Source organism: Crocodylus siamensis, chromosome 2 (assembly GCF_052110815.1).
Source record: "Crocodylus siamensis isolate JL-2025a chromosome 2, ASM5211081v1, whole genome shotgun sequence".
Classification (NCBI taxonomy): domain Eukaryota; kingdom Metazoa; phylum Chordata; order Crocodylia; family Crocodylidae; genus Crocodylus; species Crocodylus siamensis.
The window spans coordinates 177100088-177127478 of NC_143396.1; the positions used below are offsets into that span (position 1 = coordinate 177100088).

Consider the following 27391-nt stretch of genomic DNA (forward strand, 5'->3'; position numbering starts at 1 on the left):
GAGAGAGGGGGTAACAGAGGGATTTTGGGTGAACTGTTTGGAGCCTTGTTTCATGATGTTTACTAGGCAATTAAGTCTGGTGAAGCAATGAGAATCATTGGAAATGAAACAAAGGCACAGCTCGGCTATGGGAGTGAAGAGGAAGTCAAACTGTATGAAGTGTTGTGGCTCACCATGACTTTAAAGAGTCGGGACTGCACTTAATGAACACTACCCTAAGTTTTAGTCAGATGACCTTCACTACCCTGTTTTGGCCATGTGTTTTAGTAAGGTGAGTTTTGACATTATTAAATCAACTTCATAATTGGTTTCCACTGCTGAGCCCATACTGCTTTTGGTAGCACTTTAATGATAAATAACCTATTTAGTTAGTTTTCCTTGTATGTGATTATAAAACAAGGGGCTTCCCCCGCCACATTGATTGTGTGTGGAAGCTTTGTCTTTTATTTAAGTAAATACAGTATGTGTGTTTTAAGAAATTTAGCTGCTTGTCTCTGCGGGCTTTTTAATGAGCCTGCATTTGAGGCATTAATAATATATAGTAATCCCCGGGGATCATTGTATGGAAACTGGGAAGAGGGGAGGCACTTGATGACTAGTGACATGGAAGTAAATTTGAGGTCTAAAATGAATGACCCAACTCGTAGTAAGGACATGCACCTTTGTAATTATCTGCTGCAAGATGGACCAGTGCAATGCATCCCTGGTTTCTTTATTTCCTCCTTATGTACTCTGATTTAAACAGTGTCCCAGATCAACTAAGGATTGGTTGTTTCCCTAGTAATGAATCATTTGAACAGTGCTTCAGGCTTGTAGGTTTCTTAGGTGTACCTGGGCCACAGAGGTAAGTTTTATCTGAGTAGACCACCATTACCATCCTGTGCCTCCAGGAATTACCTTGTTAACTTCTTCCTGCAGAATGCAGACACCAGGTTCTTAGCAGGAACAAGTTGTCAAAACTTCATTTGAAGTCAGTGGAGCTGTGTTGATATCTGTCAAGTGGGGATTTCCACAGGAGTTAGGGAAAAGTTTTTATATAAGATCTCAGGTGTTTGGAGAATTTCTGATACGTATATAAAACTTGGATAAGTGTGTGTGTGTGTGTGTGTATGTATTAAACTTACAGGTGTTTAAGACCTTTGTAAGCCTGAGCATCATCTCCATGTAGAGACTAAATATGTGAAGATACTAAAATTTGAGATCTGGAGTTTGATATCATCGATGTTGTTCCTCAGACTTGGCACACTCAGAATAGTTTGCATTCAGTTTCTAAAGAATGGGCATGAAGAACAGTTTGTGTTACATTATACAGTACAATTTTTTATAAGCTAAGGGAACCAAGTGCTCATACACAGCATCACTGATAAATGGAAGTAGGCTTGCTATGACATTATTTATCCATTACCTTTTGCTTAAAGAATATTCTCGCTTTCTCACTCTCTGTCTCTCTGTGTGTGTCTCTCTCTCTCTCACAAAATTGCATATAATTTTGTTCAGAGTAATACTGAACATGTAATTATGTAAATAGCTTTGGAACACTGGACAGAACAGGGCTTTGAGGTTGGTTTTCAGCAGTGTCCTACTTGTTCCTGTAATACCCACTAAGTGCATGCAAGTTTAATATTATTCTTCATACTTGTCTGTGTGAATTCCATTTACTAACCTCAAGGAGACACTCTGGGCAGTGGATTTTTGAGGGTCTTACCCTTTCTGAAGAGGCTATAGTTATTCTGATACCAGTATCTTGCCTTTTATAACTCAACCTGGAGTCTTTTTCTAAGTGTGCACCAAATGTAGCATGGTATTGTTTGTTTAAAAAGCTCTTAAGACTGTTCAGCAACTTGATGGATAGTCCATTGAAACCTCTCATTAGTTAGATGAAATGAGAGTCTGCAATGAGAGCTGCTGCTGGGAGTGAACTGGGGAAGGGGAAGGGGATGAGCCCAGAACGTTTTAGCTATAAGTTGCCTATCGTGCATTGCCCAAGCTCGCAGTAGCTGTTCAGGTGTGATCATTTAGTGCTTTTGAAGGCTATCAGTTTCTTCAGCTTGGCTCTTCTTCCATGAGGTCTGGCTACAGGCTTTCATAGGATCCTTGGCCATGTTTCTAGATGGAAAAAGACAAATAATGTGGGTGGTCTGTTCCTGGCACCATCCATCTGTAGCATCAAAATGAGGACTTGCTCACATCATGTTTCTCCTTTCTTACATGAGGAATGATATAGTTGGTGATGATGGCATATATTTACATCAACATTATTAAACATTATTAACACTTACCTCATTGAAATGAATGGGACAGTTCATCTCTGGGTGCTTCTGTTTCTGCCTCTTTGTAGCCTCTGGTAGATACCTCTGCATTGCTTTACATTCAGGTCACAAGTTTGCAGTTACAAAAAAGCCCTTCAAAAGCTAGAGACTATTTTGTCCTTTTCAATAGGCTTAGACTCCTGAAAGCTTGAAAGAGGTAACTGGCTATGCTGATTTCTCCCCCTTCTCCTCTCCTCTCCTGCCTCCACCAGTCCCCCCAGGATGGGCTAATTTGAGCTCTGAGATAGAAATTAAGGGCCAAAATTGCAGAAGCTTTTATGAAGACAGTTCTCACACAGACACTTGTGTAGATGAGATGCAGACACTGGGCTTATCAGCGTAGTTTTTAAGAGTGTATCTTGTGGGATTACCAGATGAACCTATGGGTATGCACAAACAAGCGGGCTGTAGGGACAGCTCACAGCAACCTCTCTGCAGAACTGTGCAGTTGCTATCCAATCCAGCTTATTTTCTTGCAGGAGAAACCAAGTGGAAACCTGCAGATGCCCTTTGTGCTGAACTACTGGAGTCAGGCAGCCCCAGCTGTGTTGGGGAGGGGCTGAGGAGCAAGCAGCAATGCTTAGCTCCTAGAGAGCAATGAAGCAGGCCTTCCTGAGGACCTGGTGCTGTCTCTGTGGTCCCGGGATCTCTTTCACAGCCCCTTTCAGTTACCCAAATGAATCATACAGCTTGCATTAAGATTCACTTCATCTCTGAACATGCTGGGAGAGTACAGTGCTGGAAGCCTTCCTAGCTAGCAAACTACTGCATCTCACTTCATCCTGAGGCACACAAGACATCAGGGGGTCGCTGAATATATATTAGTCAAGCTGGCTGCCAGCCAGGTGAGTGTTGCCAAATGCCTTTTACTGTTAAATACAGTTGTATAAATATTTCTGTGTTGCTAACTGGGCTCCTTTCACTCACTGAATATAGACAGAGGCTTCTACATGCTCTCCTTGCTCATGACCCCTTATAGTCAAACCCTAGGTCTTCCTTCCACTGGAAGAAACTTCAGCTGGTTTACAAACTACCAGTTCAGTGAGGGAAGGAGCACTGACATATAGAAGAGGGAAGGCAGCTCTCAGCTGGCCTACATGGGGCACTATTTCGTACTGCAGTCATTGCAATGCCTGGCATCCTCTTAGTGTTCCCATAGTCTGTATTGATATGGGATGGTTTTGTGTGACCAGGGCCAGCTTGCATATGGTAATTTAGAATATGTAAACGTGACAGAAAATGTTGTAGCTGAGAAATCTTGAAAAAACAGGAAAAATACTTGGCTTGTCAACAGCTGCAAAATACCATAGTCCCAAATAACCTTGTAGCACTATCTACTTTGAAGTAAAAGAGTAGTGTGTCTCTCCACTGTACCGGTGTGCGACAGCCCTGCCTCAGAAGACATCCCCTGGGCAAAACCTGGTTGAGCAGAGACTTGTTTGGAAAGAGGCACATGGGAAGGAGGACTGGACTTTATTTGCAGATCACCAGCCAGGTGGGCTTGACTGATTAGGTGTCCTGAGGGAGGTGTTATCATTTCATAATGCAGAATGAGGAGCCCTAACTAGTGCATCATATTGAGAGGCTTGGAGTTGGGTGTGCTGCATACTGCCTTGTCTGTAGTGCTGACCCAAAAAATGTGGTCCACAAATGGCACTTACATCCAGCTACTAGTATAAAGGGGTGGAGGTGGGGAATAGCTGAAAGTAAGGGAATGAAACAGTGGCTAAGCCAGCATAATTCATTGCCAGGGCAGCAGAGTACTCCCCAACATAGACCTGTAAAGAACTCAGAAAGGACATAGGCAGCCTACTGCTACCACTCTTACCTCATGTAAACTCTTCTGGACTCTGGGTTGCCAGCAGACAGTTTATAAGAAAAGTTCTAGTACAGCAGTTTTCAACCAGGTTGCTAGAGCACCCTAAGGTGCCTTGAGGTCTTTTCAAGTGTGCTGTGGGGTGCCACTGTTAGGTGAGCAAACATGGGTCACAAGATTAAACCCAGAGATTTCAAATAGAAATCCAGTGTTGTGGTCTTTCTGAGTTCTTTGCAACAGAAAAAATGGCTTGATTCCTTTTCTGTAGTCAATGGAAGTGAAAACTAAGAGTTGGCATTTTTCAAAGGGGTGGCTCAAGTCTGTCCAGAGTGCTGAGAGTACTTTGAGTCTCTCCAATCACTTGAGTCTAAAAAGGTTGAGAGTAACTGTTCTTGTGCAAAGCTGCTAGACTGTCTGTGGACCTGGGTGAGGGCAGCATAACTCAGAAACACAGTGCCAGACACAACTGTGGTGTTTGGGGTGTGTATCATGCGTCTGAAGGATAACCTAGCCTCCATTTCTACCAAATCCTGTTACAAAGATTTACAACATCACCCTTGTTCACACACAGCAGTTATGCTGTTGAACGCCCATTCTAGAGGCAGCGTGACTAATATGAAGTTCAGAGGTAAGTGCACATGAACTGACAGTAGAGAGGTATGTTGTAATAAGGCACATTTAGCCTGGCTTTTTTCCACATTTTAGGACTTACAACTTTCAAATCTGCATATGATTAAACTGCATTTGAATACCTTAATTTTTTTCCCCTTCTACCTCTTCCCTCTGGGTGGCGAGATGCTGCCGTTGCCACCGGCACCACCACCGCCACCTGCCCTTTCCCAGGATACTAAGTCACTAGAGAAAGAGAAGGTGGGCTCACTAGCATGGGTGGGAAGGTGTGGGGTGTTTTTAGCTGAAGGGAACTCAGAAACCTCTTCTCTCTCCCTCATGCAGTATGTGCAGCCAAAATTTCTGAGAGTGCCTGCACAGTTGCTATGTTCTGTTCTGGCTTAGTTTTCCAGGTATCAAAGGGTGCACACAGCTCTTTGAAAAATAGATTTAGTCCTGTAAGGTCTGCTGTGAGCTGTGGCAAGGTTCTTGGATAATTTGGCCCCAAGTGACTTGGCTAAGGTCAAGGCAAGTCGGTGGCAGAGCTAGGAATAGAATCCAGGTCGTCTGACTCCCAGTCCTCTGTCTGCTAAACCATATATTCATGAAATCTTTGCCAGTCAGCCTCTGAATCTATACATTTACTTGGCGTTCAGATAAGTCCAAGAAACATTTACCCGTGGCTTACAGCATTCATACATCATTTTTAATACAGAAAAGAAATGAACATGGGAAACCTTATAAATATATGATCAATGTTTCCCTTGTACTTAATACCTGCCATCTAAGCAACACTTCTTTTTAAGAATAGTATTATTCTTTCAAGCATTTAATGACTAGTATTGAATTAAGTTATATAGTAGCAGAGATCCTCTTTTCCCCCACTCTCCTACTGTTTACAATGGACATCTATTTGCTGTGGAAATGTGCTTGAGAACAGTGTTGCAAATCAGTGTTTATGATGATGGTATGCTTGTTTAAAAGTAGGAAGTGGAGAAAAGGAAACCATAACACTCTTGTTTTGTTTCGGTTTTTTTTCTTTCCTTTCCCCTATCTTTTCTTTAACTTGGGGATAAAATGACTTTTTCTGTGTACAACCTTTCCATTATTTGTGTGCTAACTTTTCTATGATATAAGTATTAATGAAACTCTGCAAAAGTTTCTTGGAATCATGTGATTTTCAAAATCAATTTGTAGGTAAAGTTTCCTGAATACTAATGTAGTTTTATAGCTATTTTTGTAGTGCAAATGTAAGAAACTTAAAAATATATTCAAGAGCATCATGGTTAGGACATTATCTTAGAAAGACAATGTCAAAATTAAAAGCAGTATGTTTTTTAAAAATCCAAAAAACCTTAGCTTTCTTTCCAATAACTCCTTAGTTTCTACAGAGTCTGAACTAAAGCTCATTAACTACAATAGAAAAATCTATCTACTTCATTTTTTTTTTTTCAGTCAGGCCCTAACATAGGAATACTGTTTGTGCTTTTTGTCATCTCATTCATTTTGGACAGTGAAACCACATAGGCCAATTGAACTTTTTAAAAACAAATGTGCTTTGTGTAAAAACCTTCTTTTTTTCAGGCTAAAGAGACCCAAGTCCCTTAGCCTTTTCTCATATGGCTTGCTTTGCAAGTCTCTGCTCATATGGGTGACTCTTCTTTGGACTCTCTCAAACTTTTCCACGTCTTTGTTGAAGTGCAGCACCCAGAACTGGATACAGTACTCCAGCTATGGTCTTGCCAATACCGAGTAGAGTGGAAGAATCACCTCCTTGGTTTTGCTGGAGATAAATTGTTTGATGCATGCAAGAGTATTGTTTGCCCTACTGGCTACAGTATCGCACTGATAGCTCATGTTCATACTGTTGTCTGTTGTTATCCCTAAGCCCCTTTCAACCATGGTGCTGGTTAGTTTGGCACCACAAAGTCTGTAAGTTTCTTGAGGATTGTTCGTCCCCAGATGGAGCACTTCTTAATGTTGAACTTCATCTGGTTCCGATCTACCCAACTTGCCAGCCTGTTTAGGTCCGTCTGTATCTGCAGCCTATTTTCAAGTGTGACCGCGCTCCCCCATAACTTGTCTGCAAACTTGGCCAGTGAGTTTTTCACCCTTCCCACCCCATCCAAATCATTGATAAAGATGTTGAAAAGCACTGGACCAAGCTTGGACCCTAAAATTTCTCATGCCTACTGGAAACCCATAGCCCTCAGCCAGACTTGGACTCATAACCTTTGCTGTGACAGCTCAGCAACTGAACCTCTGAGCCAGGAAACAAGGCCAGACCTCAAGCTCAATAAAAACACTTTATTGGTTATATGCATTAGGGGGGAAAGGTGGCAGGGAAGAAAGGTGTAGCATTAGAAGTCGTTATAATTTAAAAATGGTGCCTAACTAAGGAGACTGAGTTGGTAATTTGGAGATGGTCCTTCATTCGAGTAGTTAGCTAGTCAGAGATATGCACACACATGCACAGTCTGCAGACATTACATACAGCTCTACAAATTAGAGTGTGTTCTTCTCATTCTATTGAACCCAGTGATCTTTACAAAAGATTCTATTTTTTATTCATTGACCAAAATCTTAACATTGATATCAGTGGGAGCTGCTGGGTGCTTAGTACTTTTAATAATTGGGAAGGTAAATAACAATGAAGCTTAATTCTCAGTTCTTTCTTAAAATCTCTACTTTGGTATACCACATAGCTTGCCTGCCTTTATTCCCTCCTGCCCTTCTCCCACCTTTCTGAGCTATGTAGGTTAAACTTAAGTTTTCTTTATTTATAAATGCATCATTTAGTTGCATTTCTTTGGATCTTACCTGCATAGCTTGGGTGGGTCTTCTTTTTAGAAAGCTCCTGACCATGGGATCACCTGTAGGAAGTAAGCAAAAGACCTCTACTTTACCTGGTTAGGGAAGATACCATTAGAATAATGTGCAGTAAATGATGTCCCAGTTGAGCCATGCCCTTAGATGTGTGCTTAATTATGAAAATAAAATGCTTTACTGAATTGAGACCTAAATGACTGATCAAATTACCTGGCAGACTTTATAGAAATCTTAAGGACCTGTTGGATCTGTTAAGTGGAGACTGGTTACCTTTTGGTTTCAAGGACAGTCTTATTTGTAGGAAAACAAGATCAAAGATGAAGTCTTGGCTCCATTAAAATCAACAGAAGCTTTTTCTATTGACTTCATTGGGGCCAGGATTTCACTGGTACTATTTTTTTCGAAACATTAGTGTGCTGGCTCACTGTACAGGTTAGCATAGCAGTCATATCATCAGTCTCTGAGCTTATTCCAATTGTGCATGAGGATGATAGTTTAATTTATTTGAAAGGGGATTGGAAACATTCACAGAGAAAAGGCACACCAGTAGACACTGACCGTGGTAGAGAGGGGTGCATCCTTTTAATCAGAATCTCCTAAACGTTTGAATGATGTCAGCTGCGGTAGGAGAAAAACAGGGGTGAAACTATGGACATGCTCTGTTTACCCTCTTTCTTAACATCCATTCTCTATGACTTGTGAAATGGGATACTGGATTTGCTGAACCTATGGCCTGAGCTAGTAAGTAGCAGTTCTTACCTTCTTAAGCAGTGTGGTTTAGTACATACTGCATATGGTTTGTGCTGTTGTCTTTGCTCTCTACAATTAATAGCAGATGGGGCATGTAGCTCCTTGGCCCTCACAGTGCTGATTGCTGGTGTCCCCTCTAGCATTTTCTTACCTTCTCCCCATGACTGACCTTGTGTTAAAAAAACAACAAAAAGACCCTCAGGGGAGGCAAGAATGTCAGCAGTGTAGAGTTAGTATTCCCAACAGGGACCAAAAAAAGTGAAAGTATACCTTGTGAACTTCTTAGAGCATGTAAACATATCTTTGAACATTGGAGACTATATTTTGTTTCTGTTGTACATCGGAGGTGAACATGACCTTTTTGGGAATAAGTGAGCTTGAATTCTTGTCCTAAGCATCTGATCCCTTCATATCTCTATAGCTGACATTTAATTAAAATGGAACTCCATAGAAATCTGAGTCCTACCATTGATCTAGCCTAAGCAGTTGCACACCTGCTTAATTTTAAGAGTGTGTGTGTGTGTGTGTGTGCTGATGGGCTTCAGTGTTTTATTCTGTGAGGAAGTGGCTCTACTTATTCAATTTAAATTCTCCCAGGAACTTTGGTAAGCCTGTGTGAAGAATTGATTTCTTTTGGCATTTTAATTATTTAACATCCATTGTAGCAGGGATAGAGTGCCCTACATATTTGGTTTATTAAATCTGTCTTTTTATCTTGGTGAATATGGATTTTTTTTTCTTTTTGGGGGGCAGAATATAACAGTTTCAACAGGAGTGACTAAGACCCAGAATACTGTGAGTGGCTCAGTTGTCAATGTCCATTCCTGGGGGGGCTGAAGACCAGGTCAGATATCTGTGCCAAATCCAGCAGAGGGGGGCGGTTTGAACCCAAGTTTCATACATTCCTGTTGAACATCCTAAGTGTGGTGCTATACAGTGAGGGGGGGCAACCTGCTGCACACATGCTATGTGGGGCATGGACAGTCTCTGGGTGGCGCACAGAGGGGACTGGCAGTACAGCAGCTGATGGGGCAGGGAGCAGAAAGAAGACTACCACACTGGGTGGGGAGCACAGAGCAGAGATGATTAGCAGCTTGAGCAGACAGCACTGGGAAGGAAGCAGAGCAACAGATTGATCAGGGGTAAGGGATTGGAGTGGCACTTGGGGAGCATGTGGGGCTCATTTGTGACATACCTGCTAAAAAAGTTGCCCCCCTACTGTTATAGGGCATGTGGGGAGACACTGTCTCTTCCATCTCTAGTGAACTGTTTTAACCTTCCTGCATTTTCTTCTATTTTTTATTGTTTCTTCAATCAAATTTGTTTGGCAAATCCAGCACACATTGCAGTAGCTATTGGTTGACCCAATAACTTTTTTTTTGGCAAGCAGTTTATTAACTGAAGAAGAAAAATTCTTTCAGCTTTAAACTTAAGATGTTAAATAACATCTTCAGTGCAGACTAAAAAGCTGCAGTGGAGGGAGAGATTGTCAGAGAAGACACAAGGGAAATAAATCGAAGTAACAGGAACCCTTATCTTTAGCTTTTGATGTAGACAGTTGAGGCTTTTCTCTTTCTTCATGAGAGATGGTGGAAACTAATCTAGACAAGCAAGGGAACTGACAGATGTGAAAGATAATACCTATGTAAACACACATATATATCATACTTTACTTATTCTAATAAAAGTATAACAATAATAAAGTGAAGAAAAAGTGTCTTTGCTCTGGAAGCAGAACTACTTTTCCCTAAAAATTGAAGATAACTTGCAACTTTTTGACAGAATGACCCCATCTGGATGGGTGGCTGTGTGTGTATAGTGGGGAGAGAGGGTGTTGTCACATTGGTGTTTTTAAATTCAGGAATAAAGCTATTTTATTTCTGCTTTTGGAATATGTGACAACTTACAGATTTAGCAAGCTGCCCTGACCTGTATTGAAGGGTCTGGAGTAATGCTTGAGGAAGATAAATTGAGCTTGTCCAAATGTCTAAGAAAGCATTTCTCTGCACTGCTTTCTTTTCTTTTTTCTTTAGTCTCAAAGAAGAACGTTGGCATCTGTGGTAGGGAGCTGGCAAACCTCTCCCTGTGAACAACTCCCCACGGATCTCTGCTTCTAGAGAAGGCATCAATTCTGATGTTCTCTCTCATGAATGAATTGGGCAGCAAGGATGTGTTTCCTTTATATCTGGCTGGCCATCCACTATGGTTCTCCTAATTGGTTAAGGCAAGGCAATATTGTGCTATTGCTTGACACGTGCGTATCTGGTAGATATGAAAATTGTTCAGTGTTTTCCAAATTCCACATCAGTTTTCTTAAAGTGACAAGAAATCGATAAGTCCTAACTGGTGAGAGTCTTGCTATTGCTTCTTAGAGAACAAACACTACTTCCCACTGTTAGAGGAAAGGCTAGCTGTAGTGTTTGAGTTGAAATACAGCTCAGTCAGCCAGGGTGGACTTCTAAGCGACTTCCTCAGCAGGATGGTGATGGATGGAACTGGCAGGGGGAAGCAGCAACAGTGCAATGAGATTTTTCTTTTGGCTGATTTTAGGTGCTGATGAAGACACACACCATGACCAGTCAAGCCCTTCTCAGAGCAGACCAAGAACTTTTCTAGGGTAAAGACCCACGGTGTGCATCTTGGCAATATAAAGAGCAAGATGAGCAATTCAAAGCTAGAGAAACAGGGTCAATATTGGGTGGTATAAATTGACACGTTCCTTTGAAAACCAATGGAAATTACAATACTTTAACCAAGGATCTGGCCTGCACTTTGGATTTAATGAAAAAAGGACCCTAACCTAGGCACTGTTTCTCTTTTTAATCTTTTCCTCTTTACAAATCCAAGACTGAATTTAATGGCAGTGATTACGTAAGTCAGTCAGCTTTTTGACACTATAGTTGTATCTGTTGCTAATGAAATCTGGAGCAAAAAACATATTTTTAATTTTTTTTTTTAAAGGAGCCTGTTTTGAACAGCACCCACTGCTGCTATAACATTAATTTAAGCTTTCTAAACCTTTGTGCAGAACATAGGCTGGGTAGATTTCTTGTCAGTGCTTATTAGATGAGAACAGCTGGGTATCTGAGAACACAATTTGTTACCAGGGCTTCTCTAAGTGGTGAAAGACTATGACTGTGCCCCTTGGCTCCAATGAAGTTCATTACAAAACCAGACATTGTTATATAATATGCACAAGAACAATTTTAAAGAGGAAGAGATCATTTCCAGATCATTAACCATCTTCCCCATTGCTACTCTTCAGGGTGACAAAAAATTTTCAGGGGACTGGAAGCCAAGCATAGTGGGTTCTGATCCAGGCTGATAGAGCTCTGGCCTTACAGCACATCATTGGTGCCTATATTAACCCAGCTGGAAAAGAAACAGCAAGGCCAGTGCTGTAAGACATTTTTTTCACTGGAGTTGAGCTCTGTCAATAGATTCATATACCAGAATAACTCCTAAACACTTTAAACCAGGGGCGGACAATTATTTTGGGCAGAGGGCTGCTTACTGAGTTTTGGCAAGACATCGAGGGCTGCATGATAGGCAGCCAGAGGCAGACAAATATTAATTTTCTAAAGTTTTTTAGGGGCCCTGTGGGCTGGAGAGAATTGCCTGATGGGCCACATCTGGCCCCCAGGCCACATTTTGCCCACCCCTGCTTTAAACCATGCATTCTGACAGAAGTTCTCTCTGGTATGTTTGTTTTAACAAGGTTTTCTCTTGGATTTTGGCCAAACTTGGTACTGTCGAATGATGAGAGTTTCTTGGAGGTTCTTGGGGAGCAGTTGTACAGGCCTAGATAGGATGTCCATTGGTCTCATCCCATATAACATTTCCCATGGTCCTATGAGCTGAAAGAGGTAGTTAGCTGTGTTAATCTGAAGTCAGTCAGAAGGCAGGGTAGATATGCACCTTTGTAGACTAAATTTCAATAATAAACTGTATAAGGTGTGTGGCGGGCCAGTAGGGGGCGCTCCTGCGTTGAGCCTCCCACGTCCCTGCGCCAGCCCACCTTCCAGACGCCGAATGCCTCCCTAGGGGCGCCTTATGCTTGGCCGACCCCTCTCCCGGAGCACACTCGCTAGTCTGGGGGTAACGTGCCGCCACCACCCTGAGAGGGGACTGCCTCGGCCCTGTGTCCTCGGGGAAACACAGGCCTAATAGTCCGACGGGTACTCAACCTGGTACAGGCACTTGGGGCACTTCCCCAAGTCGGGGGGGCAAAAAGTAAAGCCTCCCTTAGTCCGCAGACCTAAGGGGTCTCTCTGGCATAATTTAGACCCACCCCTCAATAAGTCTCCCACACCGGTCAAAAAGGAGAACTTTATTGATTACAGGGGGTAGGGGAAACTAGGGTACAGGGTTGAGTAATGTCTTAGAAATCCTAAAGAGCAAACAGTGTGGCTGTGGTAGCCTTTTGATTACACATCTGTGTTACTGCCAGCTAGATATCTAATCCGATTGACCAGCTTACTCACAAGCATCTTCCAGAGTTTTTCCGTTTCCCCTCTGGAGTCTGGGGGTGAGAGAGAGAGCTAGGTCCCGATGGCAAGGCTTCTCTGTCTCCCCTGCTTTGCTGCTGCTTCACCTCATGGCCGAAGAGAGAAGAGCGAGCCTCCTCCCCCTCCCAACCTATATAGCCCCTGTGACCTCATTCACCTGGTCCAGTGGAGGTCAGCCCCAGTTGGCTGTCAGCCAACCAATTTGAAATACATCATCTGTTACCGGGCAGATTCCAGCTCCCCAGGTAGAAACCCCCCACCCAGGTCATTGATGCCAGTCAGGTAGGCAGAGGGAGCAGGTTTCCCCACCTCCCTCAGGACTGCAGCCAGCTCAAGTTACCTAAAGAGACCGGCCAGGGTGTGGTCCCCTCCGTGCTGACCCACCCTAATCAAATGGTTGCTGCTCAGAGATTTTAGTCACAGTGTCACAGGGCAGAGATTTTGGGGAGAAACAAGGTGGCTTTCCGCCACAAGGTGTATATATAAATAATATATCTTAGTTTATAAAGGTGCATTTATATATATGAGAGAGAGCGAGTGCATTTATCAGAGCATGCGCACAAGTTTTCATGAGCTCAGAAGCTCATTTCATGAAATGCTGTGAAAGGATTTACAGAAAGCAGTGTATAAAGAGAGAGAAATTAGAATACAAAAGACAAGGGATGGGGGCAAGAGAGGGAAACAGATGGACAGGGGCCCCCACATTTTCCCCGCCCTGCATGCAAATATAAGAAGGCATGTTTCTCCTGTGCTCCCCGTGCAGTGGGGAGCCACTCCCCTTCCCCCCAAACCCCAACCCCACACACCTCCTGGTTGAGCCACCTGTGGCTCCATCCTGCTCCACACCCTGGGCCCTGGTCGCATCTGCTGCCCAGGCTGGGTAGCACCTCCACTCCCTCTCTCACCATGGGGGCCTCAAACTGCCCCCCATACCCTCTCTCTTCTCCCAGGGAGCTGCTCTCCACACTGCTTGGCTGTATTGCTGGCCACGTGCATGTGTGCAGGCACGCACATACACGTGGCACCCCCCCCGTGGGTCCTGCACCTGGCAGCCCCATGAAGCCCCTTGCAGGCTAGAACGCTGCCAGTCTGCAAGTAGAAACTTGCCGTTTCCTGATCCCTGCACAACACTACAAATCTGGGACAAATGCTGTCCTGGAGTCATGCAGCCTGTGACTGGGATTTGTGGTTCCCATTCTGGGACTGTCCCCCCCAAGTAGGGATAGGTGTTGTGAAGAAATCCCCCAGGCTTGAGGGTGTTCTCCAGGAAGTGGGACAGCTGGCTGTAGGCCCTCCCAGGGGAAACTCCTGAAGTGTGGTTTTGGGTCTGGCACAGTGAAGCATGTGGCTCTGCGTAGTACAGGGTGGGCAAAATGCAGCCCACGGGCCAGATGTGGCCTGCCAGGACATTCCATCCGGCTCACGGGGTCCCTAAAATTTTTGGAAAATTAATATTAATCTGCCCCTGGCTGCCTGTCATGTGGTCCTTGATGGCTTGCTAAAACTCAGTAAGCCCAAAATAATTGTCTGCCCCTTGTGTAGTAGCACCCCCTACTGTGCTGCCACATGGTCAGCCTATTTTCCTGCCTGCCTCCCCCCCTTGCCCCCCCAACTGCCGGGTGCTGTCCCAAGCAGGTGCAAGGAGGGGGAGCATGACCCCTGGCCACTGCTGGTGCTGCCGTTCCTAGTGAGTGCAGCCCTCAAGCTCCTGTCTACTCCAGCTGGGCTGCTTGGGAGCTGTACTCACTAGGAACTGTAGCAACTGCAGCAACAGCAGTGGCTAGGGGTGATGGTCTGGTTACATACTCTTTCTGCACCTGTTCCTGGGCTGGCAGAGAACACTTGGGGAGAGTAGACTGGGAGAGGGAAATGAGCCTGCTTGTCACCATCCTGAGCTGAGCACAGCTCTCATTCAGTCCAGCTGGAGTGGATAGGAGCTCCCCGCCCCTCCCCTCCCCTTCCCTCCCTCCCTTCCTCCATATCTTTCCAGTGGCAGATAGGGGAAGAAAGGGGAGGGGACATGCCTTTTAGTACAGAGGGGAAGGGAGGTGGGGAAATGCTGACCTTCCCTGAGACTTAAATCCCTGGCTGCTTATTTAGCAGTAAGGTCAGAAATGGGATGTAGGTGTGCCACTGCACCCTCTCTGGATCTGCCCTTGGATTGGCATTCATTCATTCTTATATGCAGAGATCACCCTGTCTGTCTGATGTAGATACTAGAGGGGCATTGTAAGCTGGTGATGGCACATTAGATGTTGGTAGGGCTGCAGGTGAATGACCCTTGAATGTTGTACTCCTTGTTATTAGATCCAGTGATGATGTGGTCTGTAATGATGTGGGGGCACACTAGGCATTTGGGTACCTTGCAAGATCTGGTGCCTCATTGAAGGCAGGATTTCATTAGTCTGTTTGAGATGCACCATTTGAGGCTGGGGCACTCTCTGTAAGCCCACATTCCTAATCACACCAGATGACAGTGATGGGTAGAAAGCAGGAAGAACAACCTAGAATGGATGGAGCGTCTTCCCTACCTCTTTTGGTAACAGTGTGTGCCCCACGCTTGTCCATTGCAAGGAACCTATTTAAATTTTTTTATTTTTAATTTCTTGCTACCCAGAATTTTATTGAGCCAGCATCTGAATTCATTCTTGCTAGTGCCCTTACTATAAGGCTGCCACTTTCCTGAATGATGACTTTTTTCCTTTGAATGCCACACTTGCATTGCAATGCTGCAAGTGTACCTGAAATTCACCTCCTCATATCAGGATGGGATGCTGTCTGCTTTGTCATGACAAGTGTTGCTGGTTGACACCACATCAGTATCAATGTCATCCTGTTGTTGTGGTGTTTAATGAAGGGTAACACGAACTCTGGACTTACATACCATGACTTGCAGGACATGGGGAAGACCAAATAGCCAGGATTTTTAATTTAAAATGGCTAAGCTTCAATGGAGGCAGTCACTTCTCTGTAGCTCTTGGTCTTTATGATCTCTGGGATCTGGCTCATCTGTTCCTCCCATGCGGTGCTGGCTTGCAGTCCCACTGAGTGCATCTCTCTGGTATTGTTTTTAGTTTAGTCTATTTCACAAAAGCTTGTTCATTCCTCAGTCCTGCAGGTTACTGCACATGGGCACCGAGGTCTGCCTGTTCTGTGAAGTGTGCAGGATGGGGACCTAAATAAAGTTGGGGGTGAATTCATGATATAGTATTAAACAGAATTGGCTCCTTGTTTAACATGATCACAAAGCCTGATCACACAGCTGTGACATGCATTTTGTGCTAGATGAATTCAAGAAAATCACAAGTTTCTCTCGTGCTTTGCTGCAATCACATTTTGTTGCATGCTTCCGGCATGCACCCAATAACATAATGGCTGGAATTACTTTGGCCTTTGATGGGATTAAAGTTGCTTTAGTACTGCAGGATTTCTTCCACTGTGCTTGCGCTAATGCGCATCAGCACAAAAGGTCCTGGCTGAAAGGCTGTTATTGCTGTCCTAAGGCCTGTGTAGATTGAGGCATGAACAGTTGTTATAAATATGATTTAGTATGCTAACAGCAGGAGCTCCCCAGTCACTCCAGTATTGTTAATAAATAAATAAATGAACAAAGCCCCTCTAAGGGAACTTAGGAATGATGTATATACAGTGCAGGCGGATTTTGTGCTAGGCTCACACTTAGATTGATCTGATTCTCCACATCCTCAAAATTCCTTTAAAAATACTGGCCTTATTTATGGATGTTATTAAAGTGCTTGTTTCGGAATGTTTGAATGAATGTGCAGTTTAATTTAATTAACCTTCAACAGTCTTTCCCTCTGCATGAAAGGATGACCTTTATAAAATGCCAAATACACAACCCTGGAGCCTGCCACTTCTGGTTTTGTGTGTTAAAAAGGGGGAACATTAAACCAGGCAGTTATTACCCCTCTGTGTGCATGTCAAGGCTGTGTAGGTGAGTACTTGGTTCTGCCCACAGGTCTACATAGGGAAAAATCGGTGGCCAACAGAAGCTCAGATCTTCAAAATGTCTCTTGATCAAATGTACAGCAGAAGTGGAGAGAGAATTGGGGGTGTGGCTTGAAAACTGAGGCTTGCATCTCTTGGGGTCCAGAAGTCTTAGGGGAGACCAGAACCAAAAGTGCTAGTCATTGTGTGTGCGTGCATGTACAAGTACACATGCTTGTTACATGTACACTTTTCTCCAAGGTTTGAATTTGGGATTTTCATACTAAGAGATTGACATGCTGCCTGCTGTGCTAACAAAGCAGCTAAACAGGCTGTCACTTGGATAGGAAGTTGCACCTTGGACCCTCAGATTAAAGTCTGAATCTCTGTTGACTGAGCTATCTGGCTTAGGTTGGATTAGGAGATTTTTTTGACTTTTAAAATCTTTATTATACAAATATTAAAAACAAAAGGCAACAGTGCAAAACTAACACTTGTTAGTGACAAAAACTGCCGTGTCATTGGAGACTTGAAGCCCCCTCTCCCATGCCTCTCATGGGGTTACACATGTAGGACCAGCTGTCCATCCTCCACCTTGTAGAGGGCCCTCTTGATGGCCTTGTGTGACACAAACAGGTCCATAATTTGCTGCAAGGTGAAGTGTCCAAATTCAAATGTGACACATTCCTGGACCAAGAAGCAGAAGAGTTGGAGGACATCATAAATGTGGAAGAGTCTTTTCCACCATCTTACAGAAAGGCCAGGCCACCAATGCTACCAGTTCTAAGTGGCAGACAGATGTGCCTGTCGCTGTAGCCCCATGCAGCAGCCACTCACCAGTTCTCTTTGCGGTGGGCAGCTTGAACAGGGTATACCAGACTTGTTCTGGTGTTGTTGTCACCAGGGCATTGCCTCCAAGTGGTGTAAAGGAGGTGATGAGGACATAGACATGATGCACGTTGACTGTCCATGTGTACAGTGCCTTTCCAGACAGGATCTTAAAGCAGATCACACCACTGTTCTTGGTGGGCAAAGAGAGGCATGGCAGGGGTACTGAGCCTATCACAGTCATTATTTTTCATGGTGGACAGAGTACAGGCCCAGCTGGTCAGCTAGGGCTTTGACTGAGTCAGGCAGACGAAGCTATGTCAAAGAGGTGGGACAGCTTGATGAGTATGCAACCAGATCAAGTAAGCAGTGAGGCTTTGGGAGGGTCAGATTGCTGCCCCTTGCTGCAAGGCCAAATTATGGACCAAGGGTTTCTGCAGCAGCTATGGAAGTTGCAGGTGCTTTCTTTGAGGTCTTGGTTGGAAGTAGGCCTGCCAGGCCCAGGAAAGGATGTGGTAGAAAGGCCGCAAGGTGTCCCAGCTGAGGTGATTTGGATCTGATGGGAAAAGTTCCTGATCAAGATTGACGTTCCCCATCCAGTTGAGGAAGACAAAGACCAGACATTGCCAGAGAAGAGTTCACCAGCAAAGAGCAGGCCCTGAAGGTCTTGCAGGTGGAAGGCAGCCCCCGCCCCGTGTTTGACAGGTTGATCAGACTCTGATCGTGCCCTCCTTCCACTCCTGCCCTGTTGGTCGGCAGGTAAAGGACAGCTGGCTGCAGCCAGTGGTCCCCATTCCAGAAGAAGTCCATGAGGAGTTTCTGGAGTTTTTTGAGCAGGGTCAGTGGTGTGTTCAGGATGACACACCTGTGCCACAGAGTAGCACTTGCCAGGTGGTTGATGACCAGGACCCGGCCATGGTAGGAGCAACATTACTGTAGTCATGCCTCAACATTTTCACTGACCCTTTCCAGTTTTTGGCTAGATATGTCAATGGGCATAAGGAAATGCCTAGGGCTTTGAAGCCAATGCAGCACTGGGACAAGCCTCCAGGTAGGTCTGAGGGTTGAGTGTTGATGTGGTGAGATCTTTTCCTAAAGGGTTTAAAATCTAATGAGACCAAACTGACAAAAAGGAGGTGAAATGGAGGCATGGAGAAATATGGTGCCTGGCTGCAAGGTCATGCCACTTGTTGGTTGAAGAGCTGGGCGTCCAACTTTTTCTCTTGCATCTCAGTTGAGGGGCTCTTTGTGGCGTCTTTGCTCCTGGATTAACCAGTGACTCCTATATGTGGCTTTCCCTGAATAGTTTATCCCTGGGACTTTTCTCAGCTAGGATATGGGAGTATGATGATGCTACTTCCTTAGCTCAGAATGGTCCATAGTACCTGTTAAGTGTGCCCTATGTAGAAATGGGCTCACAGTCAGATTTCAACAGTATTTAGGTGCTTGAAAATGCCAATAGGTGTCTAACATAGTTTTCAGAAGCCCTTAAATACTTGGGATTCTTTGAAAAATCTTCTTGGGGGTGAGTCTGTCTGCAAACAGACATTGGTTTTGAGTTTAACAATTTCTGAGGTGGCACAAAGCAAAAGCAAACGTATCTTTGTGACCTTCATTGCACCACAAATACCCAAATTTGACTGCAAGGACAGGTAGTATAAATTGGTGCCACTATTAATTGTGGTGAATTTCTGTTTTAATGTGGCACAGGGGAATTTCTGGGGCATGCAGGATCGGGCCTCTGAAGCCCTGGGAACGCCTTTCCATATTTCCCCACTTGCAGAGGCATGCCTGGCAAATCTGACTCTGGGTACAGGGAAACATAGGGTTTCCCTGTTTGTAGAGACGTATCCTGAGTGTTATCCTGCAGGATCAGGCCTCTGAAGCCCTGGGAGCAGCAGGGCCCCCAGTACTGCTAGATAATGGGTGTTATCTTTTAAACCCAATGAAGCATACCGGCAGTGGACACATCCTGGTACAGCTGATCCACTTCATTTGCCAATGTCTCTTTGTAGCCTCTGTGTCACCTGGTATCTAAATATTTCTCCAAATCCTTAGAGCAGGTTGTATGAAGTTCTGAGCCTGACTGTCCTCGGGTGGGATCAGAGATCTCTGCTGCCTTCCGCTCTTACCCTCTGTAGTTTTGGATCTGTGTGCTTTCATGTGTGCGTTTGTTTTACTCTGTTTATTTTAAAGCAGGCAAGCCTTTACTAATACAGTAGCGTGAAATTCTCAGTGCACCTTTGGTTTGAATGTGGCTTTTTTTAGTCAATATCTACCCTGGGGCGGAGAGGAAATCCCTTAGCATTCCCTGTTGAGAACTTCCCTACTTCAGGCTCTCTGATATGGCAAGCACTTGCTACAATGTTTTGATGCAATTCCATTGGTTTTGGACTCATACTTTTTATGTACTTACAGCTTCATTTCCTTCAGTCAGTTGCAGGGGAAATGTGGTAACTGGAAACATTAATATGCATAAATGTGATATTACAAGTTGGGTATCTGTCTCTCCCTGCATCTCTAGATGGGTGAGTATAAATAACTGATGTTGGAGTGCGATTGCAGAGCTGGTATCAAAACTCCATTAATCCATGTTTGAAAACAACCCACCCATGACCTGCAAAGAGCTGATCTTGCCAGGTGGGGAAGCTAGATTGCCCTGTGTCTGCTAAAATAACAGCTCAGCACTGAGTTTGTGGCACACAATGTGCTATTAATAAGTTCAGGTAGAAGAGCTGAGTGATTTCTTTTTTTCCCCACAGTGGGGGTTCAGTTTGAATACCTTATTTTATGTGTGTTTGAACTGCTCCTTTTTAGAACCTCATCCAAAAATTGTTGTTTTCTATATGTTTTGGATGAGACCCTTTAGAAGTCCATGAGAAAACATGGAAAAGAGAGTACTGCAGGGGAAGTAAACATCCTGAAGTTTGGTCTGTTAGCTAGTAAACTGGTCTTTTCCAGTATGAAGCAATAAGGAAGCCACATCTCATCTTAGAAGCAGCACCATAGCTAAGCTGCCGCCTCTATTACTTAATACAAAATGATTTTCTTTCTCCTTCAATAAATTAATGAGGATGATGTCATCCTACTAGGGACACTGAGAGAATTTAAACATATACATTTGTTTAGAGCATGTTTGAGAGGCCTTCCAGCTGTGAACTGCAGAGTGATTTTACTTATTTATTTAAAATGGTGGCATTAAAGTCTGAGATGTCAAACAGCAGTTTTTGTGTACAGAAATCTACTTTAGAAAGATAATCTGCCAATTCAATTTTGCTTCAAGAACCACTTATGTTGTGACTTCATTTTCCCAGTGATTTTGTTTTTGCATTTCACAGGGCTTTATATATGCAGTGAAGAAAATAGCCATCAAAGCCATGCAGTAAAACCCTGCAAAAGATAAAATGATTGCTGCGAAATAATTGCCAATGAAATTTGTACCATTATTTAGTTGTATTGTTTGTGACATTTGCTCCATCATGGCTTGGGAGCATGTTTTGCTGGAATGAAATTTAAACCAAGTCTCTTACACTAAAAAGTAATGTTATCTCTTGTCTAGAATATCTGTAATTACCAGAGGAGGAGCCTTTACATGGAGATTGGGTTGAGTGACACTTGAAACTTTATTATTACCAAAATATGAACCCCTCATTCTTGAAGGGGAGTAACACTATCTCCCTCACAATTTTGCCATTATGTCCTAACCCAGGGGTGTCCAACCTTTTTGAACGTGGGGCCGGATCATGAACTTTTTATCACCCAATGGGCCAGTGAGCCATATTCAGAGACCTCACAGGAAGTGGTATCACATCAGGAAGTGATGTCACATGACCTTTGACACGAATGAAGTTGCAGGAAGTGACAATAAAATGTGTCTGGAAATGTGGTTTAAAATCCAAAATAAAAACAATATAAATGCAACAATGAAATAATACCAAACACTTGACTAAAAGAAACACTTTCGCTTCTATTCACTTCTCAGTGAATGAAAGAAGCATAATGCAGGCTTGCCCTGGGACACCTGGGCGTACAGTACCAGGTGGAGGAGCAGCCAGCTGTTGGCCTCCAGCAGCAGCAGTGGCGAGGAGAAGCAGCGCCTCAGGATGCTGCTTGGCTCCATCAGGGACAAGGAGCTTGGTCTTCACACGTGGCCACGTGCGCGCAGCCTGCCTCCCTCCTTGCCCCCGGCTCCCATGGAGAAGGAGGGAGGCATGAGTGTGACCTTGTGCTTCCTCCTCACAAGCGCATCCATGTGTGTGGCACCCCACGCGGGCTCCTTAGCATCCTGTCTGGGGACGTGGCCCCGTTGATAGCCGGGTAGCCTTGTTTCATGCTTGCGCGCTCATCCCCACACCGGACCGTGCTGGACTCCCCCTTCCCCGCCGATGCAGTGCAGACTGCCCCTGGCGCAGGGCTTAAAGGAGCCATGTGATGGGTGCGGAAGGGGTGGGGGGGGGCACCTTGGCCTGGGTCCTGGGACCTGCCTGGTGCGAGCTCACCCACCCCAGCCTCTATGGCTGTGGTCAGGGGAGCTGAGAGGAGAGGGTCAGCAGTCACTGGGTGCCAACTGCCTCGTAGTCCATATTCACTGGTCACCTGCTGAGGGGCTGGGGGAGGGACAAGGGGTGGGAACGAAAGTAAACCATGTTTAATTTCATTTCCCATTGCAGCACCTCGGGCCTCAGAAAACGGCTTGGTGGGCCACATGGCAGCCCGCAGGTCATATGTTAGACAAACCAGTCCTAACCCTATTGTGCTTTAGAAGGAAGAACATCTCTGCAGACAGGCTTGCTAACTTAGTGAGGAGGGCTTTAAACTTATCACAGGCCCTGGTTCTCATGGGACACTGCAAGCACCCTGACATCTGGTAGGAGAGCAATACAGCTGTGCGCAGGTAATCCAGGAAGTTTTTAGAGAGTGTTGAGGACAGCTTCCTGGTGCAAGTGTTGGAGAGGCTAACTAGAGACCATGATTTTTCTTGACCTGCTGCTCACAAATGGAAGAATTGGTGGGGAATGTAGTAGTGGATGGCAACATGGGCAGCAGTGACCATGATATGATTGAGTTCAGTAATCTGAGGCAAGGAAGGAAAGCAGCAGAGTAAGGATCCTGGACTTCAGAAAAGCAGACGTGGATTCACTCAGGAAACTAATGGGCAGGATCCCCTGGGAGGCCAGTCAAGGTGGAAAGGAGTCCAGGAGAGCTGGCTGTACTTTAAAGCAATCTTATTGAGGGTACAAGAACAAATCATCCCGATGTGCAGGAAGACTAGCAAGAAGACCAGCTTGCCTTAGCAGGGAACTCTTCAATGAGCTAAAACACAAAAAAGGAAGCTTATAAGAAGTGGAAACTTGGACAAACAACTAGGGAGAAATATATGAGTATTGCTCGGGCATGCAGGAATGAAATCAGGAAGGCCAAAGTGCACTTGGAGTTGCATCTAGCAAGGGATGTTTAGGGTAGCAAGAACGGTTTCTACAAGCATGTCATCAACAAGATGAGGATCAAGGAAAGTGTCAGTCCCTTATTAAATGAGGAGGCAACCTAGTGACAGGGGATGCAGAAATGGCTGTAGTACTTGATGCCTCTTTCATCTCGCTCTTCACAGGCAAGGTCAGCTCCCAGACTACTGCACCTGGCAGATCAGTTTGAGGAGGAGGTAAGCAGCCAACAGTGGTGAAAGAACAAATTAGGGACTATTTAGAAAAGCTGGATGTGTACAAGTCCAAGGGGCCTGAGGGAGTTGGCCAATGAGATTGCATAGCCACTGTCCATCCTCTTTGAAAAACTCATGGCGATTGGGAGAGGTCCCAGATGATTGAAAAAGGGCAAATATAGTGCCTATCTTTAAGAAAGGGAAGAAGAATGATCCAGAGAACTATAGATTAGTCAGCCTTACCTCAGTCCCTTGAAAAATCATGGAGGAGGTCCTCAAAGAATCTGTTTCTGAGTACTTAGGGGGAAGAAGGTGATTAGAAACAGTCAGCATGGATTCACCAAGGGCAAGCCATGCCTGATCAACTTGATTGCCTTCTATGATGAGTTAACTGGCTCTGGATGTGGGGAAAGCAGTGAGTGTACTATATTTTGACTTTAGCAAGGCTTTTAATGCCATCTCCCACAGCTTTCTTGCAAGAAGCTGAGGAAGTATGAGTTGGATGAATGGAGTGTAAGGTGGATAGAGAACTGGCTGGATTGTCAGGCTCAATTAGAAGTAATCAGTGGCTCAGTGTCTAGCTGGCAGCCAGTATCAAGTGCAGTGCCCCAGGGGTTGGTCCTGGGGTTGGTTTTATTCAATATCTTCATTAATGATCTGGAAGATGGGATGGACTGCATCCTCAGCAAGTTCACAGATGACACCAAGCTGTGGGGTGTATTAGATAGTGGAGAATAGGGCTAGGATTCAGAGCAACCTAGACAAATTGGAGGATTGGGTTCAAAAGAAATCTCATGAGGTTCAACAAGGACAAGTACAAAGTCCTGCACTTAGGATGAAACAATCCCATGCATTGATACAGCTTGGGGACTGACTGGGTAAGCAGCAGCTCTGCTGAAAAAGACCTAGGGGTTACAGTAGACAATAAGATGGGTATAAGTGAGCAGTGTGCTTTTGTTGCCAAGAAGGCTAAGAGCATCCTGAGCTGCATTAGTTGGTGTGTTGTCAGCAGATCAAGAGTTAATAATTATTCTGCTCTATTCTGCACTGGTGAGGTTGCATCTGGAATACTGTGGCCAGTTTTGGGCCCCGCACTATAGAAAGGATGTGAACAAGTTAGGGAGAGCACTGAAAATGGCTAAGGGGCTGTGGAACATGACTTCTTAGAGGCTTAGAGAACTGGGTTTATTTAGTCTGCAGAAGAGAAGCCTGAGAGGAGATTTAATAGCAGCCTTTAACTAACTTAAGGGTAGTTCCAAAGAGGGTGGAGCTAGACTGTTCTCAGTGGTGACAACAACAATGAGGAGCAATGGTCTCAGGTTGCAGTGGGGGAGGCTTAGGTTGGATATTAGGAAAAACTTTCTCCCTAGGAGGGTGCTGAACCACTGGAACAAGTGACCTAGAGAGATGGTGTAATCTCCATCCTTGGAGGTTTTCAAGGCCTGGCTTGACAAAGCCCTGGCTAGAGTGATCTAGTTGGGCATGGTCCTGCTTTGAGCAAGGGGTTGGACTAGATGACCACCTGAGGTCTCTTCCAACCATAATTTTCTATGGTTGTCACTTGCCTTCTGGTACCTTGCCTCATTGGAGACAGAAGTCTTCTACTTGTGCCATTGCCTGAAAGCCAGTGCTCATTGCAATATCATTTCATCCATTTCAGTGAGCTCTGACATAAGACCTAGGGCTAAGTACAGTTGGTCAAAAAGCCTGAGGTTGAATCAATTCAATCTTTGTAGGTTAGTTTAAGCTGCATAGATTGAACCAATAAGCAAGTGAATGGATGCTAATTTTTGATTCCGGAAATGCAGCCACATGCCTGCATGGGCTTAGACTAGAAGTTGGGGGGTGTAGGGGCATGCCTCTCTGGTCAGCTAGAGCAGACAGTGTGGGCCAAAGTTAGTGATGGGGGTTTTGTGGGGGTGATGCAAAGCATCCTAGGATGCTGAGGGGCTGTGAGTTGATTTGAATCTGGAGGGGATCTGGGACAGAAGTTCAGTAAACAGATTTAACCGTAAATCAGTTGTGTCTGATACTATATCCATCCAGGCTTATCTTAAATTGGTTTCAGCCACTTTAAAAGCAGTTTATGTGCATTAAACTTCTGTTGTGTTACAGATTTGAACCAGTTTCTGATCACTTTATACCAGTTTATATGCAACTTCTGTCCCTAGCCTTCAAATGGAAACTAGAATGTGGCTATCATACTCATTTTGGACTTGTTATGGGAGGTATAATTTGAACCTCTTCCTCAATGATTCTCAACCAGGGTGCTTTGAGGTATGAGGAGATAAGTACAAGCTCAGGTTCTTCTGTGTGACTGCTGCTCTGCCCTCACTGCACAGCCCCTCTGCAAGGAGGTAAGCACTGTAATAAATTTCATTTTTGAAATTTTAATGTTGTCCAATCTACATGTTATGAAGCCAATGAAGGATGCCTCGAGTCTAAAAAAGTTGGATCCATTGGTCTAGCTCCTGATGTGTATATGTTCTCTCTCACCCTCTGTTGCTACTGAATGTGTTCTTTGTCACCCGGTCCTTGCTACTGAACTATAAGCTAAATAAAACAAACTGATTTAGCCTTGTATGTATGTTTAAACATGTGACTGTTCCTCGAGATGACAGGGATGAAATGTAAGAAGCTATGATTTTTAATCTGGTGGGAAGGAAAAGGCCTTAATATATACCAACAGAGTGAGGACTGCAATTTGGGAGACAGGGTAAAGGTTAACATACAAGACAACTGGGTCCTATCTATGTTGTGTAGGTATGTCTGTCTTAAGGCTGCTCTACTGTTTCACTGAGGTGAAGGGCACTACTGGTATTTTCTTTGTGACCACAGTTCAAGAGATCGCTGTAGTCTTCACTTGTTTCTGGTGTGTAAGTTGTAGCTGTGTTGGTTTGAGGACATAGGTGAACAAGGTCCTGTGGGTAAGCTTGCTAAGAAGAATTTTTCCAACTATTTGAGTTGGTCTAACAAAAGATATTGGATTTACCTAAAGAACCATGTTCATTTGTTTACGGCTTTTTGGGTAAGCTGCTTTTTGTGGTGCTAGCAGTATCCTGGGTTTTCGTTTTTAGGAAATTCTTGTGCTGCAAGCAGACATTGGTTATTGAGAGACTTGTTTGGCTAGAGCTTGAAAAGGCCTGTTGAGTGATCTAGTATTTACACTTGCCAGTGCAATTCTTTCTCCTTGCTTATTTCCTGACTCCTCCAGTCGTATTTTAAGCAGCGGACCTTCTACTTGGATGCTGCTTTCAGTCTCTGGGGCTAGGGACAGACATCACACACAAACCAATTTAAGTGATCAGAAACTGGTTTAAACCTGTAACAGAGCAGATGTTCAGTATATATAAACCAGTTTAAAAATGGCTGAAACCAGTTTGAGATAAACCTGGTTGAATGTACTGAATGAACTGATTTGGGTCAAACCAGTTTATGCAATGTTTGTCCCAGGCCCCTTCTTGGTTTAAGTTAAATCAGACTCCTCCGGCATCCCAGCATGCCCACTGGGCTGGGCTGGGCTCTCTGTTCCATAGCAGGGCTGGCCCCTCCCCTCTGTTCCCGGCCTGCAGCTCTGGCAGAGACTGCAGGCATCTGCTTGACTTCCTCCTGTTCCCCCACCTCCCGTAACCACTCCCCACTTAGCTCGCAGACCACTTAGCTTGCAGAGAATTGCACAGTCTGTGCTGTGGGAGAATGGACTATGTTGGCTTAGGCTTTTTGGAGCTAATCAACAGGTAGCTGGTAACCATTCCTCTGTTCCTTCCTTGGAAAAAGGTGTTTAAGAAAATCTTGAATTAATAGAGAAAACTTTATTTTCCTAATGGGCTGATAAACATTGAGTTAGGGGTGATATAAATGTTGTTATCAACTTTCTGCGGGGCTGCTTGGGGGTGGAGGGGAGACCTCTCCTTAATCAGAGGGTCCTGCTGGGGCCTGGCCATGCCCCTACCCTCAGCCTGAGCTACTATGGGCATGTGCCTGTATTTCTGGGATGTCTGTATGGCTACAAACCTGTTTTGCCTAGCCAGGTTAGACTAACTTGCAATGATTGAATCAATTCATGCTCAGGCTTTTTAAATGTCTGTCCCTAGCTCAAGAGCAAGTACCCTGTATTGCCTGTGTCTGTTTTCTACTG

The 27391-nt window shown here is 44.5% G+C and overlaps 1 protein-coding gene and 1 long non-coding RNA gene across 6 annotated transcripts in view; one reads left to right on the forward strand and one right to left on the reverse strand.

Annotated features, from left to right (window-relative positions):
* The window catches only part of TSPAN4 (tetraspanin 4), an 861113-nt gene that overhangs the window by 72967 nt on the left and 760755 nt on the right, over positions 1 to 27391 (forward strand). The gene's annotated exons all lie outside the window — the stretch shown is intronic.
* On the reverse strand, positions 1537 to 13022 carry LOC149871393 (uncharacterized). Its single transcript, XR_016440526.1, has 3 exons — positions 12798 to 13022; positions 7555 to 7607; positions 1537 to 2106 (listed from the first exon to the last, which is right to left on the reverse strand). It is a non-coding gene; the product is annotated as an uncharacterized LOC149871393 (long non-coding RNA).